The sequence below is a fragment of the Mobula hypostoma genome, chromosome 23 (assembly GCF_963921235.1).
Source record: "Mobula hypostoma chromosome 23, sMobHyp1.1, whole genome shotgun sequence".
In the NCBI taxonomy this organism is placed as follows: Eukaryota; Metazoa; Chordata; class Chondrichthyes; order Myliobatiformes; family Myliobatidae; genus Mobula; species Mobula hypostoma.
Window position 1 is genome coordinate 7,940,135 of NC_086119.1, and position 14,077 is coordinate 7,954,211.

Below are 14,077 nucleotides of genomic sequence, written 5' to 3' on the forward strand. Positions count from 1 at the left end.
GAGGGATAATAAATCAGCCATGATCAAATGGCAGAGCAGACTCGATGGGCCAAATGGCCTAATTACGCTCCTTTATCTTATGGTCTTATGCAGTACTGAGGGAGTGCTGTACTGGCTGGGTTTCTTCAGCTGCTGTTCAGTAAAATTATGGCTAATCCTTCTCCTCACACCTGCTTTCCCACCTGAATCTTCTACCCCTTGATCCCCAAGAAACCCTCATCTTGGTGTTTATTAATCATCATTTGGGGTTTCCAACACTGCAGATGTCTAAACAACCGATTGCTATACTGTTCATTCAGCTTCAGCCATGAAATCCTTTTAAAAACACTTTTCCTGTTGCAAAGAAACCGATTCTCTGCAACACACTGAACCTGATTCCAGGGAAAATAAGGAGCTCCTACCACAAGATCCAGCCTTGGCTCTTTGCTGCGATCTCTCTCTGACTTACATGTCGACTGTACGCTGATGCTGCCTGGGGCTGCCCGTCACCCAGTCTGTTCCCCTGGCGACACCACGTTGGCAGAGCTGTCACCATAGAGACTGTTTGTGTCTCATAAGGACGGAGGAAAGAGGAGCAGATGTAGGCCATTCTCCTGCCATTCAATAACAGCATGTCTGATCTGCTCTTGGCCTACACTTTCCTCCCCAATGCTCTAGACACTCGATTGAGAGAGAGGGAGAGACAGAGAAAGAGAGAGAGGAGAGAGGGAGAGATAGAGAGAGACAGAGAGAGAGGAAAGAGGGAAAGATAGAGACAGAGAGAAAGACACAGGCAGGCAGACACAGACAGCGAGAGAGAGAGTGACAGAGAGAGAGAGAGAGAATGACCCAGACAGAGAGAGAGGAGAGAGGGAAAGACAGAAAGATAGACAGAGAGAGACAGAGAAAGACACAGACAGGAAGAGAGAGAGAGGGAGACAGAAAGACAAACAGAGAAAGAGAGAATGACACAGACAGAGGAGAGAGGGAGAGACAAAGAGATAGATAGAAGCAAGAAAGAGAGACAGAAAGAAAGACACAGGCAGACTGACAGAGAGAGAGTGACAGAGAGAGAATGACAGACAGGAAGGGAGGGGAGAGACAGGGGAGAGGGGAGGGGGAGAGAGGGGAGGGAGGGGAAGGGGGAGAGAGAGGGGAGGGAGGAGAGAGGGGGTAGAGAGGGGAAGGGGTAGAGAGAGAGGGGAGAGAGGGGGAAGAGGGGGGGAGAGGGGAGAGGGGAGAGGGGGGAGAGAGGGAGAGAAAGACTCAGGCAGGCAGAGAGAGGAGAGAAGGAGAGACAGAGGAAGACACAGACAGACAAGCTAAGGACAGAGAGAGACAGAGACAGAGAGAGAGAAGAGAGAGGGAGAGACAGAGAAAAAGATACAGACAGGCAGATACAGACAGAAGGATGGAGAGAGAGAGAGGGCAAGTGAGAGAGAGTGAGACAGATGGGGGAAAGAGGGAGAGACAGAGAGATAGACAGAGAGAAAGACACAGGCAAACAGACACAGAAAGAGAGAGGGAGGAGAGACAGACAGGGAGAGAAGGCAGAAAGTGGCTGTGATGGAGCCGATTCTATCTGGAGGTAAATGTTTAGTTTTAATGTTGGTTTATTATTGTCACTCTCCGTTGAGTCAGGTCCTGTCCTCCTAATTTCAGACGTTGGACCAGCCTCTCACATGGAACTTTGAAAGATACTCTGGGTTCTCCATCTCTCAAGAGAGCATCAGAGATAGACAAGAACGATGCCCAGATTCAAGGGGATAAAAGATGAGAAAGGATCTCAGAAAACAGGGTCTGTTTAGAACCTGGAACAGTGCGAGCCCTTCACCCACAATGTTGTGCTGACTCTCGAACCGACTCCAAGATCAATCTAACCCTTTCCTCCCACATAACTCTCCATTTTTCTTTCACCCATGTGCCCATCTAACAGTCTAAGTGTTACTATGTATCTGCCTCTACCACCACCCCTGACAGCACACTCCACACAACTGCCAACCACAGTGTAAAAAATGTACCTCTCACATCCCCCCTATACTTTCCTCCAATCACTCTTAAAGTCACCTTTAATTCAGGGGTGATCCAGCTGAGTTTCCAGTTTCAAGAACGGTTGATAAAGTTAACAGAAAAGCTAGTTCTATTTTCTTGACTGAAGGGTAACAAAAAATTGGATCACTCTCACGAAGTATTTTTAAAAATTATCTGTTATAATTAAGAACCAACGTCACCATATTTGCCCTTCAGTGCTATGTGCAAACAGAAATGGGGAAGGTTTTTGGTATGGCTGTTCTGTACCTTTGATCTCCTTGCTAAATAAAAAGCCACTGATCTACATTTAATATTTATAGTTAATCCCCAAGTTCAGAAACATTTAGAGAGAGGACCTCCAGGTCTTTGTTATCATTTGTTTGAGAAAAAAATCCTTCTTGGCGCTCCCATCTGAACAGCCTCTCAGTAAATCTTTTTACTGGACTCTGTCAGCAGCAAAAATCACTTCCTTCCATATTCTCAACTCCTTTAAATATTTCCATCAATTCATCCCTTCATCCTCAATATTCAAAGGTGAGTAAATCCTGAGTTTATTTTATTATTGTGTACATATTTCTCCTACTAATCTCCTGTATTCCTTCATGCCCTGACCAATCAGGAATCTGTCAACGTCTGCCTTAATTAAAGACCTGGCATCCACAGCTGCCTGTGGCAAAGAATTCCACAGATTCACCACTCTTTGGCTAAAGAAATTCCTCCTCATCTCCATTCTAAAAGAACTCCCCTCTATTTCGATGCTGTGTCCTCTGGCCTTAAGCTCTTCCATCAAAGGTAACATCCTCTCCACATCCACTCACTGAGGCCCACGGCCATCAAACACTCTTCATATGACAAGCCATTCAATCCTGAACCTCCTTTGAACCCTTCCCAGTTTCAGCACATCCTTTCTAAGGGGCCCAAAACTGCTCACAATACTCCAAGTGAGGCCTCACCAGTGCTTTATAAAGTCTCAACATTACATCCTTGCTTTTACACTCTAGTCCTCTTGAAATGAATGCTAACATTGCATTTGTCTTCCTCACCACACACTCAACCTGCAAATTAACCCTTAGGGAATCCTGCGCAAGGACTCCAAGTCCCTTTGCACCTCAGTTTTTGTATTTTCTCTCCATTTAGAAAATAGTGAACCCTTTCATTTCTTCTAAATTGCACGATCATACACTTCCAGGCACTGTATTCCATCTGCCACTTCTTTGCCCTTTCTCCTAATCTGTCTAAGTCCTTTTGCAGCCTCTCTACTTCCTCAAAACTACCTGCTCATCCATCTATCTTCATACCATCTGCAAACTTTGCAACAAAGCCATCGATTCCATCATCTAAATCATTGACATGATATGTAACATAAAAACAATCAGTCCTTTGTGGAACACCAGAAAAGGCTCCCTTTATTTCCACTCTTTGCCTCCTGCAATCATCCACTGCTTTATCCATGCTAAAATCTTTCCTGTAATACCATGGGCAGGTAGCTTGTTAAACGTGTGGCACCTTGTCAAAGGTCCTCTGAAAATCCAAGTACACAACAATAGCCGATTCTCCTTTGTCTACCCTGCTTGTTATTTTTTCAAAGAATTCCAACAGATTTGTCAGGCAAGAAGGGAGGAAGGCAAAAGAAAGGAAATTATAGGCCAGTTAGTCTAACCTCAGTGGTTAGGAAAGTGTTGGAGTCTACTATTAAGGATGAGGTTTTAAGGTACTTGTGGAGACTAATGGTAAAATAAGTCAAAGTCAGCATGGTTTCTGTCAAGGGAAATCTTCGCTGACAAACAGAGGAGATGTCAGGGGTAAGTATTTACGCAGAGAGTGGTGAGTGCATGGAATGGGCTGCCAGCGGCGGTGATGGAGGCGGAAACGAAAGTGTCTTTTAAAAGACTCCTGGATAGGTACATGGAGCTTAGAAAAATAAAGGGCTATGGGTAAAGCCTAGGTAGTTCTAAGGTAAGGACATGTTCGGCACAGCTTTGTGGGCCAAAGGGTCCGTGTTGTGCTGTAGGTTTTCTAAATCTGTTAAGCAGGGTGGACAAAGGAGAGGCAGTTGTAATTTGTAGGCCACACCCTTCCTACTGTTTGACGGTCTGCATACAACTCCCAGCGGGGTCTTTTTACCCTTGCAGTTCCTTAGCTCTATCCACAATAATTCATAGGAAACGAGTAGGCCATCTTGCCAATCAATTCAACATCTTCCAACCCCATGTCATCGCTTTCTAATGACTTGATTTCATTTCTTACCAACAGAGCAATGTCACCCCCTCTGCCTTCCTGCCTGTCCTTTCGATACAATGTGTATCCTTGGACATTAATCTCCCAGCTATAATCTTCTTTCAGCCATAATTCAGTGATGCCTACAACATCTGCAAATGTGTTGCAAGTTCATCTACCTTATTCTGTATACTGCACACATTCAAATACAACACCTTCAGTCCTGTATTCACCCTTTTGATTTTATCTGCCTTTTATATTTCGACTCATCTTGTTGAGTGCAATTTTGCACTGTCAACAACCTCTCCTCACCACACATTGCTTCTCTTTGTGAGCTAGCTGCCTCACCTTCAGCACTATCATCCGCCTTTCCTACAATACTTCTTGCATTGAAATATAGGCGCTCAGGCACTGTTCTCAAACATACTCAACCTTTTAATTCCTGACTATTGGAGGTCTTACCAACACCTGCCTCCACAACCTCTCCACTAACTGTTCTGGCCCTCTGGTTCCCATCCCCTGCAACTCTAGTTTAAACCCTATGGTTCAGCATTAACAAACCTTCCCACTAGGATATTAGTCCCCCTCCAGGTCGGGTGCAGACTGTCCCTTCTGTACTGGTCCCACCTTCCCTGGAAAAGAGCCCAATGATCCAAAATTGTTATGCCCTCCCTCCTCCACCAACTCCTTAGCCACGTATTAAACTGTATAATCTTCATAGCATGTGGCGTGGGTAGCAGTCCTGAGATCACAACTGTGGAGGTCCTGCCCTTTAACTTGGCACCTAACTCCCTGAACTTCCTATGCAGAACCTCATCACTTTCTCACCATGTCATTGGTACCTACATGGACCACGACTTCTAGCTGTTCACTCTCCCACTTAAGAATGCTGGGGACTTAATCTGAGATATCCCAGACCCTGGCATCCGGGAGGCAACATACCATCCGGAAATCTCATTCTCACCCACAGAACTTCCCCTAAACAATGAATCCTCTATCACCACAACATACCTCTTCTTCCTCTCCCCTTCCCTTCTGAATCACAGAGGCAGACTCAGTGCCAGAGACCCGACAACTGTGACTTTCCGTGGTTAGGTCATTCCCCCCCCCCCACGACAGTATCCAGTGATAAACCTGTTGATGAGGGGGATCGCTGGGGGGAGGCTCTGCACTGGCTCCTTAACCCCTTTCCACTTCCTACTGTCACCCAGTCTCCTGTGTCTTGCACCTTGGGTGTAACTACCTCTCGATATGTCCCATTTATCACCCCTTCAGCCTACCGATTGATCCGGAGTTTATCCAATTCCAGCTCCAACTCCTGAACTCCAATCATTAGAAGCTGCAGCTGGATGCACTCCTCGCAGTTGGAGTAGTCGGGGATGCTGGAGGTCTCCCTGCCTTCCCACATCCCGCAAGTGGAGCATTCAACTATCCTGCCTGGCATCTCGACCATCCTAGCTGAGCAGATATAAATAAGGGAAGGAAAAAAACTTAACTTAGAGCTTTTCTTTTCTTTTGCTTTCTCTGACTGAAGCCTCTCCTCCAGAAGCCCCGAGGAGCTAAAGCCTCAAGATCATCACTCTGACTCTGTCCTCAATGGCCGCTGCGCTATCTTTAATTCGCTAATCAATTCCAAACGCCGATCGGTCGCTGACCAAAGCTCTTTCTCACTGTACCGACCACACTCCTGCCTTTTGTAATCAGGCAGTGGACCTAATTGAAGTCACCCCCTCCCAAAACTTCCAATATCCCAATTGCCCGCTGGGAAGAAAAAAGCTCTTTCATGGGACAATTTACAATGACCAAACACTTGGTCTTTGGGAAGGAAAGGAGCACCCAGAGGAAATCCACGCGGTCACAGGGAGAATGTGCAAACTTCTCACAGACGGCGTCGGGACATGAACCTGGGTCGCTGGAACTGTAAAGCGTTGTTTTAACGAGAGAGACGCTATCAGTTGCGCTGTCAACAAAGGAAAAATTAAAATTGCATTACCGCGACCGCTTATCCCACCCCTGGCAGCGGTGCGTAACCCTGAGGCTTGTGAAATTAAAGACACTAAAAAAAAGAATCAGACAGTGTTTCTGATGTCAAAAAGTGTATTCGTGATAGATTCCGAACGTCAGGGTTCTGCCTCGGAAGGACAAACAGCGTCTCACGGCAAAGTGCGGGGGTGGATGACGATGCAGGGGCTGGTGAAATGACACAGTGTGCGAGCTGGACAGGGAAGTGGGAATTAAACAGCTCATAACTTTAACCGTTAGAAAATTCAGGGGAGGGGCAAGAGAAGGGGATGAGACATATTACGCAGCGAGGTAGAGTTTGCTCCAGTGTGACCGCTGCTCGTCATCTGAATCAGAATCAGGTTTATTATGTCGTGAAATTTGTTGTTTTCCGGCAGCAATGCAGTACAACACATACAAAGCTATAAATTACAAAATGTATATACGTATGTAAAATAAGTACTGTAGTGTTCGTTCATGGACCGTTCAGAAATCTGATGGCGGGGGAGAAGAGAAACTGTGCCTAGAACATTGAGTCTGGTTCTTTCGGCTCCTGTACCCCCTCCCTGGTGGTGGTAATGAGAAGAGAGCACGTCCTAGGTGTTGGGGTGGCGGGGGGAGTCCAGGGTTGCACAAAGCGCCGGATTACTGGTTTGCCGAAACAACCATCCTCTGGGACCCCGATCGGCAAGTCCTCCTCGCTGTGCGGGACTCCTGTTGACGGCATTGGGATCCCTGACTCTGAAGGGTTTGGCCCAGACAGGGAACTGGTCGCTTGGACAAGCCTTCTGTACCTTGGGGGTATAGGAGCGCCTGCACGGTGCTCACAGGTAGCAAGCAACCCCTTAACTTTGAGCAGCAAGATCACAATTATGCGAGTCTCGAACTTACAAAGTTGAAAGGCAGAGGGAGCAGTGCGGAGCTGGAACAACTCCAGGGACGGCGGTGGACACTAAACGAAGGGAATATCTTATTTTAGTTCCATTGTATTTGAATGGACTACCCCTATGGGATCTTGCTGTGCCGTTCAGTCAGGCTGGAGTAAAGCCCCGGGCGACAAACCTTAGCGCCTACAGAAGGCCGGAGCTTTCGTAGCGCGGATCGCATCCGCTCGATGGGGCACAGTAAAACACAAAGAGACGGTGGGAACATGAGCGAAAGCCAGCCCCGCTGCTGGGAGGTCACCTGGGGCAAAGGACATACACACACATCGCCGGGTGGAGGGGGTACCACGCTGATCACCCGGCCAGTGTTTAAGACGGCCCCCCTCTCCTCCACACACTCATCCCAGCCAAAGACGACGGCGGCTTGACGCACACAAAATGCTGGCGGAACTCAGCAGGTCAGGCAGCGTCTCTGGAGAGCAATAAGGAGTCGATCCTTCATCGGCCTCGGTCGACTGTTTATTTCCCTCCATAGACGTTGCCTGACCCGGTGCCGTACTTAAATGAATGTAGCATTCGGAATAAGGTGGACCAATCGGAACTCGTTACGCAATTAGAGATTGGTCAGTATGACGTTTGGGCATCACGGAGTCAGGCTGAATGAAGGCCGTAGTTGGGCGTCCAACCTCAAATAATATACTTAGTATAGAAAGGACAGGCAGGAAGGCATAGGCGGGTGGTGTGGCTCTGTTGATGAGAGACGGAATTACATCTTTGAAAAAGGGGACTTGGGATCAGAGAATGTCACATTTTTGTAGGCAGAGTTAAGAAACTGTAACAGTTAAAAAAAAACATTATGGAAGTCATATATAGGCCTCCAAATAGTAGCCAAGATGGGGGGTTGAGATTGCAAAGGGATCTGGAAAAGGCATGTAATCAGGGTAAAGTCATAATCGTAATGGGGGGACTTCAATATGCAAGGGGATTGGAAAAATCAGGTTGATGTCGGAATGCCTACGAGATGGCTTTTGAGAGCGGCTTGTGCTTGAGCCTACTTGGGGAAAGGCTATCTTAGATTGGGTGTTGTGTAATAGTCCAGATTTTAGAAGTCAGCTTAATGCAAAGGGACCCTTTAGAAGGCAGTGATCATAATATGATTGAATTCATACTGCAATTTGAGAGGGAGAAGCACAAGCCTCATGTATCAGTATCACAATGGAATAAAGGGAATTTAGAGGCATGAGAGATGAGCTTCCCAGGTGGGTTGGAGGGGGATCACGGCAGAACAGAGGTGGCTGAAATTTCTGGGAATAGTTCACCGGATAGATATGTCCCGTGGAAGAAGTTGTTCTCATGTGTCAGGGCTAGGTGATCGTGGCTGACAAGGGAAGTTAAGGACTGCATAAAAGCCAAGGAAAGGGAATATAAGGTAACAACAGTAAGTGGGAAGTTGGATGATTGAAAAGCTTTTACAATCCAACAAAAGGCAACTAAAAAAGCTAAAAGAAGGGAAAAGATTAAATATAAGGGCAAACTAGCCAATAATATAAAGCAGGATCCTGAAAGTTTTTCAGTTATATAATGAACAAAATGGAGATGAGAGTTGTTATTGGACAACTGGAAAATGATGCTGGTGAGGTAGTAATGGGGGACAAAGACATGGCAAACAAACTTAATAAGCACTTTGCTTCAGTCTTTGCTGTGGAAGACACTAGCTGTATGCCAGAGATCCGTGAGTGTCAGAAAGCAGGAATGAATGCCATTGCTATTACAAAGGAAGAAGTGTGAGGCAAACTGAAAGGGAAATTGAGTATAGGAGCAAAGAGGTCCTTCTGCAGTTGTACAGGGCCCTGGTGAGACCACACCTGGAATATTGCGTACAGTTTTGGTCTCCAAATCTGAGGGAGGACATTCTAGCTATTGAGGGAGTGCAGCGTAGGTTCATGAAGTTAATTCCCGGGATGGCGGGACTGTCATATGTTGAAAGATTGGAGCGACTGGGCTTGTGTACACTGGAATTTAGAAGGATGAGAGGGGATCTGATTGAAACATATAAGACTATTAAGGGATTGGACACGCTAGAGGCAGGAAACATGTTCCCGATGTTGGGGGAGTCCAGAACCAGAGGCCACAGTTTGAGAATAAGGGGTAGATAATTTAGAACGGAGTTGAGGAAAAACTTTTTCACACAGAGGGTTGTGGTTCTGTGGAATGCTCTGCCTCAGAAGGTAGTGGAGGTCAATTCTCTGGATGCTTTCAAAAAAGAGTTAGATAGAGCTCTTAAAGATAGCAGAGTGAAGGGATATGGGGAGAAAGCAGGAACTGGATACTGATTGTGGATGATCAGCCATGATCACAGTGAATGGTGGTGCTGGCTCGAAGGGCTGAATGGCCTACTCCTGCACCTATTGTCTTAAGGTGGATAAGTCATCTGGACCAGATGGACTACATCCCAGAGTCCTGAGAGAGGTTGCTGAAGAGACAATGGATGCATGGGTTGTAATCTTTCAAAAATCACTTGATTCTGGCATGGTCTCGGAGGACTGGAAAATTGCAAATGTCACTCCACTCTTTAAGAAGGGAGGGAGGCAAAAGAGAGGAAATTATAGGCCAGTTAGCCTCACCTCAGTGGTTGGGAAAGTGTCGGAGTCCCTTATTAAGGACGAGGTTTCTGGGTACTTGGAGACTAATGATAAAATAAGTCAGCATGGTTTCTGTAAAAGGAAATCTTGCCTGACAAATCTGTTGGAGTTCTTCGAGGAAGTAAGAAGCAGGGTGGATAAAGGAGAGGCAGTGGATGTCATTTACTTGGATTTTCAGAATGCGTTTGATAAATTGCCACACATAAGGCTGCTTAAGAAGATAAAATCCTACGCCATTACAGGAAAGATACGGGCATGGGTAGAGGAATGGCTGACAGGCAGGAGGCAGCCAGTGGGAATAAAGGAGGCCTTTTCTGGTTAGCTGCCGGTGACTAGTGGTGTTCATCAGGGGGGTCAGTTTTGTGATACTTCTTTTCACATTGTCAATAATTTAGATTATGGAATTGATAGTTTTGTGGCAACATTTGTGAATGATACAAAGGTAGGTGGAGGGGTAGCTAGTGCTGAGGAAACAACACAATTGCAGCAGGACTTGGACAAATTGGAAGAAAGGGCAAAAAAAGTGGCAGATGGAGTACAGTATGATAATGAATTTTGGTACTGTAAAAGGAACAATAGAGCAGATTATCAAAATGGGGAGAAAATTCACATACCAGAGGTGCAAAGGGACTTAGGAGTGCTCGTGCAAGACTCCCAGAGGTTAATCTACTGGTTGAATCTGTGGTAAAGAAGGCAAATACAATGTTGCCATTTATTTCAAGGGGAATAGAATGTAAAAGCAAGGAGATTATGCTGAAGCTTTATAAGACACTAGTCAGGCCGCACTTGGAGTACTGTACTGTCAACAGTTTTGGCTCCCTAATCTCAGAAAGGATGTGCTGTCATTGGAGAAGAGTCCAGAGGAGGTTCACGAGGATGATTCCAGGAATGAAGGAGTTAATATATGAGGAGTATTTGGTAGATCTGGACCTGCACTCAGTGGAATTTAGAAGAATGTATGGGGATCTTATTGAAATCTACCAAATGTTGAAAGGACTAGATAGGGTGGATGTGGAGAGTTTGGTGGGGGTATCCAGAAATGGAGGGCACAGCCTCAAAATTGAGAGGCGGCCTTATAGAACAGAAAGAAGGAGTAATTTATTTATTTAATGGTGATTCTGTGGAAGGCTCTGCCACGGACTTCGGCGGAGGCCAACTCTGTGGGTATATTCAATGCGGTTAATGGATCCCTGATTCGTCAGGGCATCGGGGAACATGGTGAGAGGGCTGGCGTATGGAGTTGAATGGGAACCAGGATCAGCCATGATGAAATGGCGGAGCACTCGATGGGCTGAACGGCCTTTTCTGCTCCTATGTATTATGGTTTTATGGATCTGCTGAGTTCCTCCAGCATTTTGTGTCTGTTGCTTTAGATTTCCAGCGTCTACAGAATCTCTCGTGTTCGGCGACTTAACCCCACGGAACCCCACTGCTGTGATCGCGTTTTACGTTCAGCGTCTGAGCGCAGACATTGCCCACTCCACCCTGCGGGGGCCCATCTCCTAATCCGTTTATCTATATAATCATTCATTTTTTGAACATTATAATCTATGTGATTCGGGGAATCCTCTTTACTAAAGAAACCCTTTTTTCCCCCTCTGGAAGAGATGCTTGCAAGAGATTTGATCGAATTGTTCCGAATCTGAATGGCTTTTTGTAGACTGAAGGAAGCTCGTCTCCCCCACCAAAAAAGCCCTTCAAATGATGGGGGAAGTGGCACTGAACATTGCGGGCATGTTATGCTCGGCGTCGGAATGCGTCGCGACACCCGCGGACTGCCCCCGGCACAACCTCCGCTGGTTGTTAACGCAAGCGCCTCATTTCACTGAGTCTGAACTCCTGCATTTGGAGAACGGATTTATTAGTCCCGATGACGGGTCTTGGCCCGAAACGTCGACTGTTTGCTCCTGTTGACAGATGCTACATGACCTGCTGAGTTCCTCCAGCATTGCGCGTGTGCGTGGATCAAGATTTCCAGTTTGGGATTTATTGTTAGGAGCAGAATAAACAGTTGCCGCGGGAGAATTGAATACTTACAGGAGAGATCGGCGAGGCGGACGGCGCAGCGAGCTGGCTGGCACGGGTTCAGGGGTGCAGTGAATGGGCCAGCCAGAGCGTTCGCTGGTCTGCGGGACGTGTTAACGCCCGGCTATTCAGTCAGCCTGTGGTCAGTGGACACGTGCGGTCTTTGTTGCTCGCTGCTACAGCCAAATCTCCCTGAATCAGCGACTAACACCTCAAGTAAACAACGTTCCAAAGACGATGCCTCAGAGAGAGAGGACAGCCAGCAGGCGAGCTGCTGCCTCTGCACAAATCTGGGAGACGGGGTAAGAAGAGGACGGAGCAGGACTCAAACCCGAGTTAGAGGTCCCCGCTTAAGCTCTGCGAGACATTTGGCCTTCAGTGATCGGGGCATTGCGTACAGAAGATATGCTGCAAAAGTCGTGTGTGGGACGTTTATTTCCCTCCATAGATGCGGCCTGACCTGTTGAACTCTTCCAGCATTTTATTTGCATTGCCCACGATTTCCAGCATCTGCAGGATCTCGTGTCGATGAGGCAACAGTTATAGGGGGGGGGCATCGGTAAACTGGGAAGAGTGCAAAAACGTTGCCAGCGCTCAAGTTACCGCAAGAAGTTGGACATGTTTATTCCTTAAAGCCGAGGAGACGTCACAGGTGTATAAAATAATGAGGGTGAATGGACAGAGTTGCCCCCTTCCTAATCAAAAATTACAGAGGGCATTGGTTTAAGGTGAGGGGCAACTTCTTCACACAGAGCGTGATGTGTATATAGAATGAGCTGCCAGAGGAAGTGGTTGAGGTGGATATCTTTACATGTAACATTCATTGCCGACGGCTGCGGAGGTCCTCACTGGGTAGATTTAAAGTGGAGGTTGATAGGTTCTTGATAGTAAGGATGCCAAAGGTTACAGGGAAAAGGCAGGAAAATTAGGCTGAGATAGATAATAAATCAGCCATGAGTGGACAGAGTGGACTCAATGGGTTAGATGGCCCAATTTTGCTCCAATGTCTTATGTAAAGGGTAGTTGTCAAGGTACACAGCTAGGAAAGATTTACAGGGATATGGGCACCTTGGTCAGCATTGATTAAGTTAGGATGAAGGATCTTGTTTCCACACTGACTTGATGGTAATAGTCCAATTTCGAGAGTTGAACACCAGGCTGACCAGTAATCACTGCACCATGGTGTGTCCATCTTCTCAATGGAACCTCAAACACTGTCTTGGTGCAGCAACAAAAAACCCTGGCCAGCAGGTCAGTATTTGAGAGTTTAGCCCATGTCCCACCAATCATTACAACTCTGTGCCTCTGGCAGTGCTGTTTATGGAACTTGCTGTACATCCGTGTTTTCTCCAGCTGCATTAAACATCAGAATGCGTGGATACACTACAAGGCAGAGGGTATTGCTCTTCTAATCTCCCCAACCACCCATGTTGCTAGCACAGGTAAAGTGTCGATGGCATTCCATCCTGACAGTGGAACATGCTCGGGTGGAAAAGGGAGAGGGCAGGTAGGGGCGGTTTAAATTGTAATGTTCGCAGCCAACCCCCACCCGTGATAACAGCACTCAGTCCCCAGAAAGGCAGCAGGTTAAATTAAAACAGTCCAGCCCCTCCCCGAAGTGTGACCTGGTTGTGAACAAGAGAAGCTGACTCCTGCAGGCAGGGTCCATACCAATACTGGGAAGACACAGGAGGCTGAAGATGCTAGAAGAGGGAGCATTAAAAAAACGTGATGGAAGAACTCAGCAGGTCAGGTAGCATCTGTAGAGGAAGAGGGACAGTTGGCATTTCAGGATGTCCCTCCCTCCACAGATGCTGACTGACCCACTGAACTCCTCCTCCATTTCCAGCAATTGATTGTAAGAGAAGGAACACTTTCACTCCATCCACCACAAAAGGGTCTGCTGGTGGCAACCCATTCCAGTTCGAGGTCACGTTTCAACATTTCTGCCCATGGCCTCCTCTGCTGCCACACTGAGGTTGAGGGAGTAGTGATCTCATTCTGTCTGGGTACCCACCAAACTGAGGGCATTTCTCCAACTTCCATTAATTTCCTCACCCCCCCATTCAGTTTCCCATTCACGTTCCTTTCTCCTTACCAGACCATCATCTCCTTCCAGTGTCCCTTTTCCTTCCCTTTCTCCCAAGCTCCAATGTCCTCTATTTGATTCCTTCTGTAGCCCTTTACCTCTTCCACTCATCACCTTCTCACTTCATCCCCTCTTCCCCCTCACCTGGTCTTACCTATCATCTGCCAGCTTGTACCCCTTTCCCTCTCCCCACCTTATTCTGGCTTCTG